This window comes from Natrix helvetica, assembly GCF_964273705.1.
Source record: "Natrix helvetica genome assembly, chromosome: 2".
Taxonomy (NCBI): domain Eukaryota; kingdom Metazoa; phylum Chordata; class Lepidosauria; order Squamata; family Natricidae; genus Natrix; species Natrix helvetica.
In genome coordinates, this window is record NC_138552.1 from 287,226,338 (window position 1) to 287,248,158 (window position 21,821).

General features: G+C 43.9%; 1 protein-coding gene and 1 long non-coding RNA gene across 3 annotated transcripts in view; one reads left to right on the plus strand and one right to left on the minus strand.

Moving 5' to 3' along the window:
* NF1 (neurofibromin 1) overlaps positions 1-21,821 on the plus strand; it is a 287,036-nt gene that overhangs the window by 190,627 nt on the left and 74,588 nt on the right. The gene's annotated exons all lie outside the window — the stretch shown is intronic.
* On the minus strand, positions 3,209-7,699 carry LOC309387702. Its single transcript, XR_014174642.1, has 2 exons — positions 7,593-7,699; positions 3,209-5,029 (listed from the first exon to the last, which is right to left on the minus strand). It is a non-coding gene; the product is annotated as an uncharacterized lncRNA (long non-coding RNA).

Sequence of the window (21,821 nt, forward strand, 5' to 3'; positions counted from 1 at the left end):
TAAACCCCTTTTATTTAATTTACAGTGAATTCCTCCCCAGCAAAGTCCCAGCCCATAGTCTTTGAAAATAGTTCACAATTACTGATCTTTATCAGGCTTGGAGAGTGGCCAGGCCGATATCTTTCAGATGCCGCAATACTTGAAAAGAATGCAGGAATGAACTAATTGTTTCCTGCAAACTCCACTCTCCTTTTCTCTTTTATTCCCTATGAGAGGGGCAATTCACCATCCTCCTGTGGCCTTACTCCCAAGTCAACCCTTGTTCCTTAACTGTTCCCTTCATCTGGCAACTCTGTGCATGTGCACACTGGGAACAGGCTCCAGCTGTTCGTCTGCCTCACTGATGTCTGACTCCGAAGGCAGCTGATAATTGTCAGACAGCCATGGGCCCCTTTCTGCCTCCGACATAGAGCCCTTTCCGAGCCTTCCCCAGGCTCCAGGACTGGCCCATGTTCCTCCCCAACCTCCTCCCTGTCTGAATCAGGCCACAACAGTTACAGCATCTCCATGGTCATGTGATCAAAATTCAGACGCTTGGCAACTGACTCATATTTATGACGGTTGCCGAGTCCCAGGGTCTTGTGATTATTTTTTGTAACTTCTGGCAAGCAAAGTCAGGCCAGATTAATTTGACAACTGTGTTTTTTAACTTAACAACTGCAGTGATTCACTAAACAACTGTGGCAAGAAAGGTGGTAATATGCAGCAAAACTCACTTAACAAATATCTTAGCATTGAGCAACAGAAATTTTGGGCTCAATTGTGGTTGTAAGCCGAGGACTGCCTGTGTCCTTTTACCAGTATTTGCATGCCTTAATATTTCTCCAGCCATTTCCCTGTCTTAAGTAAACAGATTCATCTATTCATTGCTGTTTTAAATGTCGCTATCAAATGTTCCAAGGACACAGGATTAGCTGTACTGTGTTTTCATTTCCCTGCCCAATGTGTTTCTAATGTCACCCACCACATTCTCGATAACTGCATTAAAGAAGCAAGGGAATATCGGTTTTTTCTTACCCTCTGCTCAGTGTTGAACCAAATATGCTATTTATCCCCTCACTGGGTTTGCTTCCATCATATTCCCCTCCTACCTCATTCGTCCGTCAACTTTGTGTCTCCATAAAACACATAATCATCTAGGCTTATTCATTTTATTGTACACTTTGTAGCAACAAACATACCGTTTTATTTCCTGTCTCATTCACACATTTCTCTGTGAAGTACTGAAACAAAAATGTGGTCTCTCTTATCTCCTGCCTGGCTAAAGACCAGACTTCCCAAATGTTGCTTGTCACTTGTAGTATTCCTTTAGTAAAAATTCTCCCAAACAAAAGTCTTCCCAGGATAGCTTAGCAAAATAATTGCAAACATTTGTTGAACAACATTAAGGGAAAAATCTCTTTATGGTTCTTAAATTCATAGCATCCAATCTTCCCCAACTTGATATCCTTCAAATATTTTGGGATGGCAACCCCTACAACAGCGATGGTGAACAGTTTTTGGCTCGCGTGCCATAAGTGGGGGGAGTACAGGGCCGCACTCATAATGCAATGCCCGACCCCCCCAGTGCTCATGCACGCACTATAGGCACGACCCCCATTTTTTTCATGCTTTTTTTGCCCTCCCCAGGCTCCAAAGGCTTTATAGGAGCCTGGGGAGGGTGGAAACAGCCTCCCCCCCCCCAGAAGCCCTCCGGAGGCTTGAGGGACCTTCAGGAGGCTTCCATGAAGCCTCCGGAGCAGTCAAAACGAACCTCCGAGGAAACAGGAAGTCCATTCCCAAACTTCCGGTTTGCCCGTAGGGGCGTTTTTTTGCGCTCCGGAGGCTTCAGGGAAGCTCGTGAAGCCTCCGGAGGCCCTCTTGGGCGTGGGAGGCTCTTTTCGCCCTCTCCAGGCTCCTATAAAGGCTCTAGAGCAGTGTTTCTCAAACTTGGCGACTTTAAGTCCTGTGGACTTCAACTCCCAGAATCCCCCAGCCAGCATAGCTGGCTGGGGAATTCTGGGAGTTGAAGTCCACAGGACTTAAAGTCGCCAAGTTTGAGAAACACTGCTCTAGAGCCTGGGAAGGGCGAAAAATGGCTTTAAAAAAGGGTGAACTCAGCTGGCCAGCGCTTCGCGTTCCCTGACAAATGGCTCTGCGTGTCACCTGTGGCATGCGTGCCATAGGTTCGCCATCACTGCCCTACAATTTGCCAACCAACTTGAGGAATAGCTGGCTTAAAATTTCTAATGCTTTGTGGCAACCGGGCTAAAATCTTCCTTGAAGTGAATCTAGGAATAATTGTCCTTGTGAGAGAATAAAGCAGTGGCTCTTTTGGTTGTAAAATAAACCCTGATCTCTTGAAAGTTAGTAATCCAATTCCCTCTCATTAATAACTCAGAACAATTGGCATGCTTCTCTATGTATGGGTGGAAATGCAATTGCACAAATCCATAGTTTTCTGCAACCTGCAAGCCTGTCACACACTAAAGCTGCAGCTAATAAGTGTTATTATCATTGCCACCTAATGTGCATAATAGAACACCATGTATCGCATTAGGCCAATGTATAGGAATTTGGAAACAGAGAGTAGTTCAGTTTGTGGTCAGGTGCTTTTATGGTTAAAAAAAAAAAAAGGCACAGCTTTTTAGATAAGATATTTAAATAGGCTTTCAAGCAAAATGGAAACTGAGAGAGAGTAAATTGTTGATAACTTTGTGGATACACAGGACGCAGCCGAACATTTAAGGGTAATAATTAAGGAAAGGAAAAGAATTATGAAATTCAAAATGACTGTTCAGTCAGAAGTTGTACTGTAATTTCAAAAGAGGAAATTTCTCCGAAGGGTCAACTTCAAAGTGCAGGCACCAATGTCGAACCTCCACGTTGCTGAGTGATTATTTAAAAGCAGTAAATAGTCACCTTAAGTGCAGGGTTTTTTTTATTAGAAAAAGTTCTCACCAGATTAGAAGGATTCCAGGGTGATAAAAGGCTTTAAAAAAAAAAAAAACTCCTCATTAAAAATGAATCTTTTCCAAACATAAGAATTTAGGAGCGATAACTCCATGGGGTGGGAAGATGTTCCTGAAACCTGTCTTTGCAACCAAAGCTCACGCTGGCATATCAGAGACTGCAGAGAATGTTTGGCCAAGGAGTCTTCCTGAAAAAGCATCTTTGGAAGTACATGTATTCCTCAACACTATTCATTGGGTGACTGTTCAAAGTTATAACAGCACTGAAAAAAAGTGATTTACAACCAGTCCTCGCACTTATGACTGTCACAGCATTCCCCACAGTCCCAAGATCAAAATTCCGGCACTTGGCAACTGGCATGTAGGTTATGTACAATAGTTGTGGTGTCTCAGGGTCACGGCATCACCATTTGGGATATTCCCGGGTGGCTTCTGACAAACCAAACCAATGGGGGAAGCTGAATTCACATAATGATCATGTGAATCAGTTAACTCCGATGATTTAGAACAGAGAACGTAAAATAATAGAGTTGGAAGGGACCTTGGAGGTCTTTTGGTCCAAGCCCCTGCTCGGGCAGGCAACCCTATATCCGTGATGGTGAACCTATGGCACGCGTGCCAAAGGTGGCATGCAGAGCACTCTCTGTGAGCATGTGTCCCATCGCCAGCTGCTTTTCTGGATTCTGGCACGCCAGCCAGCTGGTCTTTGTGGGCGCTAGAGCGCCAGGAAACTGCTTTAAAAATGGTGTTTTGGGCCATTTTCGGGCCGTTTTCAGGACATTTTCAGGCTGTTTTGGGGGCGTTTGGGGGCCATTTTTCAGGCCAAAAACGCCCAATAAATAGGCATGCGCACACCAGCCAACTGGTCAGATTTCCGGTGCTCCAGCACACAGACATGAATGTGCATACACATGCATTCCGGTTTGCGCACTGAGTGCCGAAAAGGTTCGCCATAACTGCCCTATATATACCATTTCAGATATATGGTTAAATAAATATGATTAGATAATTGGACAAATTTGCTTAATAGTGGTGGCCCCAAAAAAGCTCATAAAATTGGGCATGACTCATTTAACAACCACCTTGTTTAGCAAGAGAAATTGGGGTCCCAAGTGTGGTCATAAGGCGAGTACTACCTGTATGAAAAGATGAAAAGAAAATGGGTCTACTCTGTTTTTTCAAAAGGAAGCGATTACTTGCACCGACACCTATAAAAATCAGTTACACAAAAAGTCTTCTGGCGGTGGAGGAAGTAGCACTGTTTCATCAACATTTTGTTGGGGCAGATCTGGCGGTATGGAATCCTGAATCTCTCCATGTTGTTCCATGGGATGGGATTCGGGGATAAAAACATCCGCATTGACTCCACTGGGACAGCTGGCCGAAGGAGGAGAATCTTGTAGCCTTGGACTCTCCAGCTGGAGCGAAATGTCAGTTAAGTTGTTTGGTTCCTCGAAAATTTGGGTTTGGTTGCTGGCTGAGGAATCCAAGGTTGCCGTAGCAGTGTGGCTTGACTCGCTCTCTGTACTTGCCTCACCCGATCCCTGTGGAACCTCCAAGGTCTTCCTGGATTCAGACAGCTGCCCTTCTGCATCGTTCAGCAGCTGTGTGTCCTTGCTAAATTTCCATGGCAGAGAGAGAATGGACAACCGTTTGATGCCTTGCAGCGGTTCCTTATCTACCGTGATGTCGGGCACGTCTCCATCGGCAAACGGGGAGCGCCCTGCCCAGTGGGGAAGAGACACGCTTGACCTTTTCCGTTGCCTCCAAAGGAAGATGGCAATGATAATCACAATCATGAGCAACAAGGTGACTCCAATGGCCACAGCGGCTATTAAATGTTCATCTGAAAGCTTAGGTTCTTTTGTCGGGGTAGTAAGCTGGGGTTCGCTGGATGGCCTCTGCTGTACATTTTTGGTAGTGTCTTTTGACTGACTTCCTTGAGATGGGAAGCTTTGGGGTTCAGCACTGAGCGACACGCCCACAGGCCCTTTTCCAGCGGTGTGGTTCCACCACAGTTGACCATAGATGAAAATTAGAACGAGGGCCTTGATCGCCATTGTCAAAATGCTGGGGATCTCTTTCGTGGCATGAAGAAGATAAAAGGTAAAGATTAATAACAGCACCACATTTTGCCTCTTGAAGGCCTAGCAACAACAAACACTTATAAACCAATCAGTGTACTAGGTCAGGGGCCCCCAAGCTTTTGGGCACTAGGGACCGGTTCCGTGGAGAGAGGTTTTACTGTGGACAGGAAGGGGTGTGGTTTCATGTGCTGCCTGCATCCCATGGATGGGGCTTTGCTTGTTTGCACAGCTTGGTTTCTGGCACGCCACAGCCCAATGCCAGTCCAGGGATTAGGGGTTGGTAACAGGTGGGATTCAGCCGGTTCGGACCAGTTCGCGTGAACCGGTAGTTCCGACGATCGGTTGGCCCCGCCCTTGCCCTAGTCTGCCCTATATTTCCTTTGTTTGAAGTCCAGCTGATAGCTGCGGCACAGCCGATTGCCGCACCTCAGCTGTTTTACTCACCGAGGCTGCAGTAGTTTTTACTCACTGGGGCTACAGTAGTTTTAGAGCTGTTTTCAAATGCACTGCACACACGCTCAGCAAACCGGTTTTTACACTGGTTGAATCCCACCATTGGTTGGGAACCCCTGTACCAGGTGATACAGTGGTATCTCGGTACTCGTCGTTAATTGGTTCCGGGAGGTACAACGAGTACCAAAAACTATGAGTAACAGACACATTCATCCCGTAAGGAATAATGTAAATAAATTTAATACGTTCCCAAACCAAAGACAATGCACATTTTTAAGGCAATGCGTAAAAAGACGGGCTTGTATGTCATTGCTTTGCATGTGAAATAAACCTAAAGATTAATAAATACTTGGTTTAAATAAAGTAAAAATGTCACTTTATTTGTACTGTTAAAAAAACGCATTAAAATACATAAAATGAGCACAAAGCAAAGATAGGGAGCGTGCAGAGGGCAAGAGCTACTGCATCATCATTTTTTTTTTCGCCCGGAAAGGGTAGCGAATCACAAGGCAACGACACAAGTTCTAGTTTGCGCGTTGAGTACCAAACAGATGCCAAGTATCAGGACAAAATTTTCACATTAAAATGTGTTCAGTACCAAATTTGATGAGTTTCAAAGCAGTTGAGTACCAAGGTAGCACTGCACACGATAGAATAGCCAGAATTTTATAAATTTCTGAGAAAGCTATTAGCTTCAACTTATTTGCTGCTTTTAAGGCTGTCTTTTTTTTAAAAATGTATTTCAGTGTACAACACATTTATTTATGAACACCTTTTTTTAGCCATCTTTCATCCTGGGGAACAAAACAATAAAACAAAATGTACAGTATAAATATAAGTTAAGGAGGCTATGTCCTTAAACGTACAAAATTTATTTTCTGTGCATTTATTTTTTCAGGGGAGGGCTTATTTTAGCGCATGCACTCAAAAGCCCAATTGGGTTTATTATCCAGGGAAGGCTTATTTGGGGGAAACAGGGTAGTTTTAATGGATGCAAAAGTACAGCTGTTAGTGAAAGGCAGATTTATACTGAAATCATAATTGTTTTGTAAAAAGAAAAACCTGAAGAAATAAAATTGCATTTATTTTTAAGAATTTTAAGGGTCCCTTGCTTGAGCTAGGGGGTTGGACTAGAAGACCTCCAAGATCCTTTCCAACTTTCTTATTCTACAAATAAACAGACATAGGCCCCATCTTGTACTTGTTCAGTAAAAGAACAAAAAGACACTGATCTTTTGAGAGGCAATTTGATCTAGTGGTGAGAGTGCTGGTCTAGAAACTAGGAGATTGTGAGTTCTAGTCCCACTTTAGGCATTAAAATTGGCTCCACCCCCGCATGAGGTGCAAAATAAGTATAAGAATAGAGCAGGACTTTTACGGAGAGTCATTTTTTCTTGCATTGCGGGTAATTTGCCATTTACAGCAAACAGGTGCAAAGATATAAAACAATTAGTGCTTCCCATTAGAGCTTGATTAGTGAGCCATCTACACCTGAAGAAGCCTGGGTCTTTTTCCCCTACAGTTTGCCTGCCTATCAAAACAAACAATTTCCAAAAACTGAACTCGGGACACCCTCTTGAATAAACATGTATAAAATTCTGCCATAAATGGTGTGGCTTGCAGTTAAAGAACACTGCTTATAGAAACTATTGAATTTCTACTTAGTCTCATTTTAAAAATTAAAATTGCATTTGTAACCCGCTCTGCTGAAGAAGGTGAAATTTGAAGGGCAATGGCTGACTTTGAAAATTACGAGTTTCTTACTATGCAATGTGCTCCTATTTGCACTGAACATTACCTGCAAACTGATCTAATCATAGACCTAATTCTCTAATTTGGATCCTAGTATTAGAATTTAACCAAGTGAAAATCCCAGTTGCAAAATAGACCTCAGTATGAAATTTCGAGAAAGTAACTTATTTTAATATATTTTACATATGCCAGGAAGCACGACAATTAAACTGCTATTTGGAGGAGCAAAGAGTGAAGATCATTTGAGATCCAACCTATTCCTATTTTTTTCCATATTAGTTTGTTGGCATTTCTTCTTTGTTTTGAAGATTTTTTTAAAACAAAAATAGTATAATTAAGTCTGTCTTACCTTTGGGATTTCTCCTGCACTACTCAATCTCTTGTTTATAGCATAAGTTTTAATGTTACACGATCAGGGAAGTGAGAATGCAGCAAAACACTTTAAATGGTATGGTGGTTTGCATATTGCAAAAGGATCTTGTTCTGACATAAAGAGGAAGCTTTATCAGTGGACAATGCCGGAAGCCCCTCAAATTAAGAAATATTTAAATATGTCAGTATAGCTGCTTCCACAGACAAAGGCGAGAACACCAAAAAGTTAACAACTGCAGGTGGAATCAAGAGGCTATTACAAAGTTGAGTGAAAAACATTGGCATAACTGTATGCGTTTCCAATATTTTTTTTCTTTTACAAGGCAAAGGTTTCTCTACTTGCTTGCTTGCACCATTTCCTTGCACCACTTTTTATGAGAATATCATTCATCCCTCCCAGCTTTCTCTCAGGAGTCTTAATAAATGTGTGTGCTTCTGAATTGATCTGGTTTTGACAATCTCAGTTCTGTAGGGTTATTGTCTTGCAGACATTTCATTACCAAACTAGGTAACATCATCAGTGCAAGAAGGGAGAGGGATTTGCTCTCATTGAATATAGTAGTGGCTTGCCCTGTCAGTGTTGATGGGGGTGGTATTGGTTTCGTGATTAATCTGTTATTTACTATTAGCTTGTTGGCACTTCCTTGAAGTATTGTTCACTGTTGTTCTTGTATTAATCTTGGTGTTAATCTCCACTTATCTGGGTGTTGATTGCTGGTCAGGAGGTGTTGTGGTCTTTTAGCTTTTTGGTTGCCTCTTTTGAATAGTATGTAGATGTTGCTGATCTCTATGTATCTGCTGATGGCCAATTTGTCTTAAGTGCCAGGCTTCCAGGACATCTCTAGCACTTTTCCCAGTTTTACTTTGTAAGGTCAAATATGCATGAGCTTTTTGCATGAGCCTGCAAGACCTATTACTTCTCCTTTTATATAAGTTGGAGAAGCCAGGAAATTGCAGTTAAATATAGATTCCGGTTGTATAAGAACAAGGAACCATGGTTAATGATTTCTGAAAAAGAGTAACTTAACTTGTTTGGAAGCTATACATCATAGATTAGCTTTGGACATATAATGCTATAAGCTTTGGATATTATTATTACTACATCCTCCTGGATTTGTTACTTTCTCATGAGAACCGTGAAGCATAGAAGCTGTGCATTAGCATTTAAAGAGCACACATATCTTTGCTTATTAAGTCAGGATTTAATCAATTATGAGTAATAGCTTCAGCCATGCTTTAGACTTTCCTAATTATAGTTTCAAAGGGCTATATCCAATACTAATGCATCTAAATCCTTATTGTTTCTTTCTTTCTTTCTTTTTCTTTGCTACAGTTTGCTGAAGAAGCCACAGTGATCTGATTAGAGATAACACAAAGCCATAATGGGTAGATTATCATACCAAACCAAAAGATGAAATCAACCACTTTATGGCTTAGTGTCATGGCAACCATGAGCAAAACCCAGTGTGGCATTGCAGGGAGCTAGACAGGTGAGGGAACCACAGCTCAAACATCGGCTCAGCTTTGACAATCTTTGTGTGATCTTGTATCTACGACCTTGAGGTTGTCTATAGGTCATCGCAGTAAGTAATAAGACTCGGCAGGTTGGAGCATATAACTCAAGTTCTTGAAGGATGCACAATACACAGTTACCAAAGCAAGCCAGAATTAATTAGCACTGAAAATAATAAAACTATTTAGGAAGGACTGAAGGAATTCACGTTGGAAAGAAAAGGAGGGAAATTCACAATCCACACATTTGCTGAGCTATAATTAAAACAGTGTTTCTCACTATATCAATCCTAAAGGAAACAAGCCCCTTCGAAAGGACAGATACTGTAGCTGAAACTCAGATACTTTGACTATCAAATGAGAAGGGAGAACTCTTCTAAGTGTTGGGAAAGATGAGTGGCAAAAGGAGAAAAGGACTGCAGCGTTTGAGATGGTTAGATAGGGTCATCGACACAGTGGGCATGCCTTTGGGGAGATTAGAATAGAATTGAAATGCATAACGGAGTTGGAAGGGAGCTTGGAGGTCTTCTAGTCCAACCCCTGCTTAGGCAGGAAACTGTATACCATTTGAGACAAATGGTTGTCCATCCTCTTCTTAGAAACTTCCAGTGTTGGAGCATTTACAACTTCTGGAGGCAAACTGTTCCACTGGTTAATGGATCTCACTGTCAGGAAATTTCTCCTTACGGTAGTTCTAGGTTGCTTCTCTCCCTGATTTGTTTCCATCCATTGTTTTGCTTTCTGATGCTTTGGAGAATATCTTGACTCCCTCTTCTTTGTCACAGCCCCTCAAATATCAAAACACTGCTATCATGTCACCCCTAGTCCTTCTTTTCGTTCAGCTACACATATCCAATTCCAGCGACCGTTCTTTATAAATTTTAGTCTCCATTTATATGTTTTAGCCTCCAATAGAGTCAGAGGAGAGTGAAGGACCTGGAGGGGGATGCTGTGGTCCATGGGGTCGTTTTGGGCTCAACTTGGCCCATACGTCGGGGACTCCCTGACATCAAACAGTTGTGCTTATAGAGGAGAGTGAGGCTGAGAAGGCTGTCATTAAAGGGCCCTTGCCTGGATAGATTTCCCGATGAGCCAATTTTTATACGGCTGTTAGCAAGGGAGGGAGCTGCGAGCAGGAAGCGCTGTGTTCCTTTGTGGTTGCGTGTGGGTGCTGCTGCACAGCTCAGACATCTTCCTCCACACTTAACTAAGTGATGTTTTGTTTCCTAGGAGAGTTTGCTTGGCTGCTTGATGCGTTTTGTTCCTTGCTGGAGAATTACTGCAGTCTCCAGATTGCTTGGGGTGCTCAAAGCGACGAGACTTCGTTGTGATTTTTAAAAAAATGCAAATTCTTAAGCAGCTAAGTGTAACTAAGAGGTGATGGAGCGGGGTGGGTCTCCTTGCCCCCTTATCTAACCCTCTCGGCGAAGTAGGGAAGCTCCTAAGGATTCAGGATGATGGTTCACCCGTGGTATATAGTTGGCTGCCTCATCCTGCTTGTCAGGATGCTCTCATATGTTCCTCTGGGAATGAGCTATTCGTGCTTCAGCACTTAGACCTCCTGGAAGCTCCCGCTAAATAGGAAGTGGGCCTTTTCCATTTGGCAAACGATAGTAGCCCTTTGGGGCTCTTTGCAACAGATGCTTCTTTTTTTGGTAGGGGAGAAGAACGGGTTGGCACACTTAAACACTCAAAGAGCCATTTGGACCCATTTCCCACGAAAAAGAAAACACCGGGAGCCACAAAGGTCCTAACCGGAAGCCCCCTGTTTGATTCTGGAGCCGACCGGAAGTTCAGTTCCCCCACCATAGAGTCTCCTCCTAGAGCAGCGTACGTTTTCCTCTTCCTGTCATAACCGAAAGCCCTATCAATTGTGGAGACAACTGGAAAACCCTCCCCTTGCCATAGAGTCTTCTCCTGGCGCACTGCGCTTCTGTCCCCCCACCCCCACCGGAAGCTCCTCTCAAAGTTGTGGCGCTGACCGGTGACGGAGCCGCAGCAGAGGGAGGAAAGAGCCACATGTGGCTCCAGAGCCGCAGTTTGCTGACCCCTGGACTAGAAGACCTCCAAAGTCCCTCCCAACTCTGTTATTCTGTTCATCTTTAGGATAGGCAGTTCTGCAATGCTTTGGGTAGCCTTCTTCATCAGGCATCTTCCAAAGGTCTTGGATTACTAGCCTGGGATGGTTGGAGTTATAGCTCAATCCACGTAAGAAGCATATTGAACAGGCTTTCTAGTCCATCTCCATGCTCAGGCAGGTAACTCCTTTCAGACAAACAGTTGTCCAATCTCTTAAAATCTTCTGTGTTGGAGCACGACTTCTGGAGGCAAGCCATTCCACTGGTGAATTATTCTCCCTGTCTGGAAATCTCTCTTTAGTTCTGGGTTGGTTCTGTCCTTGATTAGTTTCCCTTCATTGCTTCTTGTCCTGCCTTCAGGTACTTTGGAGAATAGGTTGCCTCCTCCTTCTTTGGTTCAGCCCCTCAACTATTGGAACTGTCACTGCGTTAATTGTTTGCTAGCTGAACTGAATAGTTACTGAAGACTTATTGCGCAGGTCATAGGCCTTATCAGCAAGTGATGTACTGCGCCTGCTCTCACACATTCCAGAGACTTCTTCCCTTTTGATCTTTGTTCGTCTGCCAAGAAGGTGGACGATAATTTGCTCTTACCAAAATGTAACAATTAGATAGATTTGTTTATTTCCTTATTTTCATATTAAAGTTTGTTTTAATTAGAACTTGTTATTGGATCTTACTTTCGCTTTTTGAAGATATGCTGTTTGGAAAAGCCGTCGATTCTAGACCTCATTAGCTCAGGGTGAAATTTCCCCTGACAGGAACACTGCTTGCTTGTTCAAAATCCTCTTACATTTTCATTTTTCACTGCAAAGCTTGTCTAATGTTAGTGGCGGCTGCCATGCCACTTAAACATAATTCATGCTTCTCATAAAGGAGAATATTTTAGCTCAGGTTTGAAATGAGGGATCTTGGTTCTTTTCTCACGGACCTTTCACTACCCAAACTAGGTAACATCGACTAGGTCACTAGTCATCACTATCAATGGTGATGTTGCCTAGTTTGGGTAATGAAAGGTCTGCGAGAAACAGACCACAAAGGACCCCTCAATTCAGGCTCTTATTTCTCTCTGCTTCCTCCCTCTCTGATTCGAGTGTACACGGATAATGCTTCTTGCAAGATATGGACTTTCACTGAACTACGTTCCTATGAAACCAATTTCGTTGTATTTAAGTACAATGACTGTTAGGGATGTAACCCTAGTCTTGGCTTGGCAATGTATATAAGCCATGATTGTAACAAATGTATCTGTTACTTTAAATGCTAGAGAGATGTAATTGGATGCTTATTGCTTTAAGCAGCCATATAAGGAGGAAGGAACTATTACGGTTTCCTCCCCTGATAGCTACTGATGTTCCTGACTGTTCCTGACTGTTACTGTATGAGGTTTGCATTAAGAGAGAAGACTGTGTATTGGATGGTGGCTAGTCTGTAACTAAGTTACCTGTCTACATGGTGAATTGTGAGTTGAGCAACTGTAACTCCAACGAGGTGTAAATAGACTGTATATACTTCAAGACTGCTTACAGTCTGTGTGGAGACTATTTATCCTATTTTTGCTACGCAAGTAAAGCTATTCTTTGTTTTACCTTCGGTGGCTGTGAGTGACCAGTCACCGGCTAATTCGTTACTCCATTCCGCTGCTGAACTCTAGTCTCCTAACGGGGATAGACTTAACAATGACAATAAAGGTTATTCTTATGAAAAGTTACACCCATTGACATTAGCTTGTTGGCTTCAACGTTGTTTATTCCCATGAGAACTGAGGAGATAACAAGCTGGGGAACTATCGTGTTAATGGCAGGGTGGCCGTGAGGGCCTGACTCTACCCAATGACTAAGTACTCCTCTTAAGCCAGAGGAGAGACATTGTAATCTCAAGATAAGGCTATAAAAAGGTAAGTGATTTGGATTTTGGTGTTAGGCTTCTACTAGCAGACTAGAGTAGAATCAGTAAATGGGCATATAATGGTGCCCAGAATCTCTAATGTGTTGTAGAACAGAAGAGAACCCATTAGGAGAAAATTCCAAAAATGACTTTGTAGAAATGGTCCTCTACTTACAATCATTCATTTAATGGTCACTCAAAACTTTATAGGTAAAGTAAGGTTCCCCTCGCACATATGCGCTAGTCGTTCCCAACTCCAGGGGGTGGTGCTCATCACCGTTTCAAAGCCGAAGAGCCAGCGCTGTCCAAAGATGTCTCCGTGGTCATGTGGCTGGCATGACTAAACGCCGAAGGCACACGGAACGCTGTTACCTTCCCACCAAAGGTGGTTCCTATTTTTCTACTTGCATTTTTAATTTGCTTTCGAACTGCTAGGTTGGCAGAAGCCGGGGCAAGTAACGGGGGCTCACTCCGTGATGCGGCACTAGGGATTCGAACCGCCGAACTGCCGACCTTTCTGATCGACAAGCTCAGCATCTTAGCAACCGAGCTACCGCATCACCTTCAAAAGTTATAGGGGCACTTTAAAAAAACGTGATTTACAACTAGCCCTTGTACTTAACCATTGCACTTTTGCAGTCACGTGATCAAAATGGGAGTGTTTGGCAACTGGCTTGCATTGACAATGGTTGCAGCATCCTGGGTCTGTGTGATCGCCTTCTGTGACTTTCTTAGCTGGCTTCTCACAGAAAAAATCAACAGGGAAGTTGGCAGGGAAGGTCACAAGTTGCAGTCACATGATGTCTCCCTTAACGACCAAACTGCTTAATAAGACATTTTTTTCTGGTCTTCAAATATGAGTTCCCTTTTCTACTGTGGTCCATTGAGATTCTTGCATTCTCCCACCCACTGTTATGTTAAAGAGTAGCATCGATTCTTTTTTGAAGGAAAAAAAAACAGCCTCCATCTGTGCCTTGTTTGGGGCCAGATCTGGCTGTTTGCTTCTAACCATGTGAAACCTGGCTCTCACATTTAGGGAAGTAGAGGACTGAGTGAAGAAAAAGAAGAAAATTAGAAATGAACAGGAACATCTCATCAGGAGCATTACATCATCTTGTCTCGCAGTGATTTTCTGAGATTTTTAAACATGTTTCTTCCCTAGTTACACATGAGATTGCTGGGAATCATTGCTGGGAATCCTTGGGAGGCAGCTGAAAAGGGTGTTTTCTCCTCAACTTGGAATCCTCTGTCCTTCGGCAGACACGCTTGGAAACCCTGTCTGTGTATTTCAATAAAAATGGGTTGAGGCAGCTGCATTAGTTATCCGCCCTTTGGGGAAAACTTTTAGGTTCTCTGAAAACTAAGAGGAAAAGTTTTGTTGAAACCCTTTTTCCCCCTGCAATTACTTTACTATTTATCTGTTCTTCCTCTAGGTCAGTGATGACTAACCTTTTTGATCTCAGGTGCCAAAAGCGTACACACGCGCATGTCCACACCCATAATACAATGCATGCACGACACCCCCCACGCCACGCCCCTCTGTGCATGCACGCGCAACCCCTGCGCTCCCCCGATCCCCCACGCTTGCGTGCGCGACTCCCCCTGCACCCCATTTTGGGCTTAGCAGGCCTTCCTGAAGCCTCCTGGGACCAAAAATGGGCCCTGGGGGTGGTTGTGCCACCCCCCCCCCTGCGCTCTTCCCCACCTCCGCACATGCGCGCACATCTCCCACATGCATGGCAGAGAGCTGAAAATCAGCTGGCCAGCTGTAGGCGCATGTGCATATGTGGTGGAGCTGAGCTGAGACAACGGCTTGCATGCCTGCAGAGAGGGCTCCGTGTGCCACCTATTCACCATCATAGGTCTAGGTCAGGGGTGTCCAAACTTGGGAACTTTAAGACTTGTGGACTTCAACTCCCAGAATTCCCCAGCCAGCCATGCTGGGAGTTGAAGTCCACAAGTCTTAAAGTTCCCAAGTTTGGACACCCCTGGTCTAGGTGATCCTTGCTTAAAGCTTTACAATATTTATTTATTTAAAACATTTAGCTACCAATCAACCCTGAACACCTCCCAATAATATGTCCATTAACAAACTTACTTTACCCTACCCCAAGTGCCCTATCATCTATGAGATGGACTGAGTTAAACCCGTCTTTTATACAGTGACCGTCAAAAGACTGAGGCTGCAGAAACCAGTAAGGCTGCTAGATAATAACAACAGAGAGTTGGAATTTTCTGTTCTTCTTTGTTCCCTTCTTAAGGTTGTCCAGATTTTTGTGGCGTCTTTGGTGTTCTCTGAGCTTAGTTGTTGTCTTACAGGTGTTCCATTACCCATACTAGGTAACATCATCAGTGCTAGTAGGGAGTGGGGTTTGCCCTGTCAGTGTTGGCGTAGGAGTGGCCTCGGGTTCTTTGGCCGGTCTGTTTGCTATTAGCCTATTTAGCAAATTGGGGTATTGCTGACTTCTTGATTGTTGATCTAAGGTAAATCTTGGTGTTAATCTCTCTTCATTGGGTATTGACTGTTGGTTGGGGGGGTCTTTTTGTTCCTTTTTTGGCTTATTGATTGTCTCTTTTGAATGGTATGTTATTGCTGTTGACGTCTACATGCTTATTCATGGCCGATTGGTCAGAGTGTCAGGCTCCCCAGAATTCTCTAGAACAGTGATGGCGAACCTATGGCACGCATGCCACAAGTGGCACGCGGAGCCATTTGTCAGGGCACGCGAGGCGCTGCCCTGTCAGCTGGCCAGCGCGCATGCGCCCGCTGGCCAGCCGAGTTCACCTTTTTAAAAGCTATTTTTCGCCTTCCCCAGGCTCCAGAGGCTTTATAGGAGCCTGGGGAGGGCGAAAAGAGCCTCCCCCCCTCCGGAGGCTTCAGGGACCGTCCCTGAAGCCTTCGGAACGCTTAAAACCACCCTCAGAGCAAACCGGAAGTGACTTCCGGGTTGCTCGGAGGGTCGTTTTAAGCGTTCCGAAGGCTTCAGGGACCGTCTGGAGGCTTCCCTGAAGCCTTCGGAACGCTTAAAACCACCCTCCAAGCAAACTGGAAGTGACTTCTGGGTTTCTTGGAGGGTCGTTTTAAGCGTTCCGAAGGCTTCAGGGACCGTCAGAGGCTTCCCTGATGCCTTCGGAGCACTTAAAACGACCCTCCGAGCAACCTGGAAGTCACTTCCGGTTTGCTCGGAGGGTGGTTTTAAAAGCTCCGAAGGCTTCAGGGAAGCCTCCGGACGGTCCCTGAAGCCTCCGGAGGGCCTCCGGGGGGTCGGGGGAGGCTCCTTTCGCCCTCCCCAGGCTCCTATAAAGCCCCTGGAGCCTGGGGAGGGCGAAAAAAGCATGTAAAATGGGGGGGTCGCGCGTTGCATTATGGGTGCGGCACGCCCACACTCGACCCCCCTGCACTCCCCCCACTTGTGGCACGCGAGCCAAAAAAGGTTCACCATCACTGCTCTAGAATGTCTTGGATTTGGCTTGGTCTAGGATGGTTATACTTTTTCAGCTGAAATTATAGTTAAATCTGTCCACCTCTTGTGAAATTTTGAAGGTTTGGTAAGCCTGACCTTATGATAAGAGTAGCCTGTAACAAAGAAAATCACCTACAATAGAACGGCTTTCTCAAACATTGGCCAAAACTGACATCACCCAATGGCCCAGCATGTTGACATTCTCTTGCCTTGTGCTTTGCTGTGCCAAGTACATTCAAAGGACTTGATTGCTCATTAGGTGAAAGGAAGTAACAGAACGAAACCCCAGTTCGATTTGGAAATCATACCAAAGTAACCTTAGCTCTGTTTCCAGATAAAAAGTCCTCTGCTTAATGTTTGAGTCACGCAGAGGAATGACTCAGAAATTTGGGCAGTTTCGGGTTTATGTTTCTGAAAACCTGAAATATAAAATCAACGCTGCTGATTCCACTCATTCAATGAGGTTATTCCCAACTACTTTGCATCCTTGTCTCCTCCTAAATCAGTGTTCCCACGAATGCTGGCTGGGGAATTCTGGATGTTGAAGTCCAGACATCTTCAAGGTTGGGAAACACTGTCTTAAATATTTGGAAGATGGCCACCAAAAGGTGTTGCTTCTCCCTCTCTCAAAGCAAAAAACAAACAAACATAGCAGAGGTGGGTTGTTCCCGGTTTGGCCCGGATTGGGCGAACCGGTAGTGGCGGTAGCGGGAGGCTCCGCCTACCCACCTGGACGCTTCTGCGCATGCGCACAAGCGAACCAGTAGTAAAAAAAATGGAAACCCACCACTGAAACATAGTACAACAAGGGAAAATAGACCACTATTGCACAAATGGGCAACTAAGGACTTTAGCCCGATCTCAGAATTTTGCACTTGAATGTCCCAAAGGGGCTTTTTCAAAAGCAACTGGCCTTTTTTTTTGTTTTTTCTTGAAAACATTTTCCTTCAAGAAAAACAAGAAAATCCAGTCACCTTTTGGGGGAAAAAGCACCTTTGGGACCAACAAGGCCTGGATGGCTGTGCATGTCCATAGATAATTGTACTTGACTCCATCATTTGTAAACAGACCCTCTTGTATGAAACTATTGCAGTGCTTAGGAAGGGGGGGAAAGGCGTGGCTCATTCCCTCTTCCCCAGCCTGCAAAATTCTGCTTCGTTGGAAACAAAACATCTGGGAGAACCTGTTGTGGTTTACCCCCCCGCAAAGATTCTTCTAGAAAAAATGGGATTTTCCATCTTCATTAAACGAACAAAGTAACCAGCCATCCTATGGAAGGAATCTTCAAAGCTACAAATGGAGAAGGATCCTTTTATGGAAAAACAGAATTGGAAGGGACTTTGGAGGTCTTCTAGTCCAACCCCCTTGCTCAGGCCCTATACCATTTCAGAAAAATGGTTGTCCAGTCTCTTCTTAAAAACCTCCACTGTTGGAGCATTCACAACTTCTGGAGACAAATCATTCCACTGATTAATTGTTCTGTCAGGAAATTTCTCCTTAGTTCTAGGTTGCTTCTCTCCTTGATTAGTTTCACTCCATTGCTTCTTGTCTTGCCCTCAGGTGCTTTGGAGAATAGCTTGACTCCTTCTTCTTTATGGCAACCCCTGAGATATTGGAACTCTGTTATCATGTCAACCCTGGTCCTTCTTTTCATCAAACTAGACATACCCAATTCCTGCAGCCATTCTTATGTTTTAGCCTTCAGTTCCCTGATCATCTCTGTTGCTCTACAAAATAGAAACTTGAGCATGGAAAACTCAAAAGCAGATGGGAGTGAGGCAATAGGGTGGGGTCTCCTCTGCTGCCTGAATCTTGGCAGAAGGAAAGGCACATTCTGGGACACCTGTGACACCCCCTTCCCAAATTCTGTTCAACACAGACTGAATGAAGTATTCTGGACAGATGCTTGATGTTTTGCATTGCCCATATTTGGAAAAGTTTATTCTTGGTTTCTAGGGGGAATGGAAATTCGTGTAATGGAGTTTATTTTTTCCAGTCCTCCCCATTCCAAATTCATTTTCACATTAATAATTACTTTAGGTCCCTTTGGAGTTATTAGCAATGTGCATACTGCTTAGATCCATGCTTAGCTCCTGTCCTAGAGGAAAAACTTTATCCCTAGGATTCATAAATGAAGAAATTTTAAAAAAAGAAAGAAAGAGAGCCTGTTTAAACATGAGAGCTTCTGTTCGGAAGAAATCAAGGATTTTATTAGACACTTGCAATTAGTAGTTTTAGTACGTTGACTTTTCCAGAGTGTCTTGTAAAATAACTACTGCTGAAAGGTTTGGTGTAACGTTATGTGTGTGGAAGGATGTATTAGGTCCTTTCTTTGTAAATGCAGTCCCCATAGAGTTTCCTCAATTTCAAATTATTCCCAAAGAAGGACATTACAGAAACTGCACACATATTTTACTATAATAAGGCTATAATGATGGGTGTGGTTGGAGAGAGAGATATGGGGTTGTCTCACCTTAGGGAAAAAGTGGCTCTGTTTACCATGTTTCGCCGAAAATAAGACAGGGTCTTATTTTCTTTTGACCCCAGAAATAATCGCTTGGCCTTATTTTTGGGGAGGTCTTATTACCGTATTTTTGGGAGTATAAGACACACCTTCCCCCCCAAAAAAGAGCCTGGAAATATTGGTGCATCTTATACACCGAATACAGCCGTTTTTGGCCTCCCGAAGCCCCACCCCTGCATCCCATTTTTGCAAAACCCAGGCTGTTTTTCACAACAATTGAGGCTTTTTTGCATTCCCTCAGCTTCTAGCAGCCATCTGCAGGCTTCTGCAGGGCTGGGGCAAGGCAAAAATGCCCCCGTTTTTGCAAAAAATGTGCAAAAAAGGGGCCATTTTTCACAAAAACAGAGGCTTTTTTGCCTTCCCTCAGCCCCCAGCAGCACTCTGCAGGCTTCAGCACTGCCGGGGTAAGGCAGAAATGGGGGCATTTTTGCCTTGCCCCAGTCTTGCTGAAGCCTGCTGAGGGCTGCTGGGGGCTGGGGGAAGGCAAAAACTTGTTTTTCTTACTTACCTCTTCAAAATCTTGGTGCATCTTATATACCGGTGCATCTTATAGTCTGAAAAATGCAGTATTTTTGAGGCGCAGGAGGCAGCAATCCTCATGGCTGCTGCTGCGTTGTAATATTTTCGAGGACGGCTTATTTTCGGGGGAGGGCTTATTTTAGCGCATGCGTTCAAAAGCGCGATTCGGCTTATTATCCGGGGAGGCCTTATTTTCAGGGAAACAGGGTAATAGTACATTTAACCTGTTTACAGAAAGAATCACAAAATAGACAAAATCATTAGCCCAAACGGTGGTATGGCATAACCTTCTAAGTTGGTGTTTCTCAACCATGACCACCTCACGATGGGTGGACTTCCATCTCTCAAAATTCCCTCAGCCAGCCGGTTTGAGAAGCACCGCTCTAAGCCATAAGAATAATCTAAAATTAAAACTAAACAACTTTAGTTTATTATGTATATGCAAATCAATTCTTCCGTTGGCCCCTTGTCAAGGCAACCATTGTGTATTTTTACTGGTCCTGCCCAAATTTCTGCCTAAGCAGCAGACGGGAGAAAGGAGAAAGCGAGATTGATTTGGAAATGGCTTCCTTCCTTCCTTGGAAGTTATGCGTTCAGTTCAACAGACAAAGATCATAAGGAGTGGAAATCATGTCCTCCCACAAAGGTTTTGGAGAAGCTGGCCAGGAAAGGACCCAGTGACCCTGCAGGGCTCTGGTAAGCAACACAGAGGCTTACTCCACCTCCCAAAATTTCATGCAAGAACAGGTAAGGGAGGCATTTTGTCGCTTAGTCTGATTGGTGTCCATGCTGCTAATGTGAGGTGAACAGTGGTGGATAGATAGGCTCACAACATCTCTGAGGTCCAGCTTTCATTAGTGACGGAGGAAGAACGAACATCTGAGGACATTGCATATTTAAGATTGTATTTGTAAAGCCAGTCTCACCTTTTCAGTCCTTCTTCTGATTAGGTGTAAATAGAAGTGGGAACTATTTGCTCTGATTTCCCCAGCTGTAGCCATGTCTGCTCTCTTCCTGCATGTCAGACTTTGCTTGAAATGAAACCATCCTCATCCTGGAGAAGTTGTGAAGATGATTTGACTGACCTCTGATGTTAACATGGACCCTCACAGGGTTGAGATGATGCTCTCTTACTATGTATAATACCTGAAAAATTACCAGCACCCAGGAACCAGTATATCTGCCTGCAGATTTTCTTCTCTCCCAAAGAAGTCCCAAGCTAGGCTTAAATTTCAACAGTGGTAATGATGGTTTTATTTGTGTTTGCCGATATCTCCTTCTGCTTCTGTCGATCTGCTAATTCACTAACCAGCTTCTTGTTGACTTCATCCCCGTTTTGTCCTTGCCCTTCTGCTGGTCTTTCCAGGCTTAGGCCTCGGGGCTTTGGGTTCTCGATGGACAACCTCTGTAGCGTCTCTAACCCAATGGGCCATAAGCTGTTGGTACTTAGAAAATCACCATTACTCCTCGGAAAACGCTTGTTAGACTGTTTTCTCTTGTAGTAGGACAGTTTGCCTGCCAAAACAACGATGACCAAGAGCAAGACCACACAAATGAACACAAGCACCCCAATTATGATCAGGCAAATCAGCGTTTGTTGTCTGTAATTTTCTTCACAGGGTTTGGTTTTAGTTGGATCCACTCCAAGAGTTGAGAGTTCAGAATCTGTACTATTCGGCAGCCCCTCTGTTGGAAGTGTTGAAGAGAATTCTAGGGCTGTAGAGGTGGGTGTTTCTGTCAGTTGTTTGGATCCCACACTGGCATCAGATTTGGAAGTGGAAGTCTGTGTTGTGTAAGTGGCTGTCTCCCGTGAAACCAATGTCGTAAGACTGGAATTTGATGTTGGAGGCTGAGAAGTAGGAACTGAAGGATACACAATTGTCATCAAATCAGCCGTCACTCTTACTTGTGAGCAGGATGGAAGGATGATCCCCAGAAGGAATCCTAAGCCCATGTGATCAAACAGCCTCATGTTTATGAGAGATCTGTCACCTGCAAAAAAGACAATATGATAGAACTGGGTTTAGTTTTATAACAGTTTTGGCTTTAGTTCTTTGACCAATTTTCTGAAGATAACCTTTAACTATAAGCATGTATAAATCACGTAGTAGCCTGTGGTATGTTTAATTTACATGTTTATAGAGGAAATGAAAAAGGTAGAGGACCGCTATCTAGAACGGATTGAAGTTCATCCTGGTTTTAGGATGAGAAACAGTGGCTTT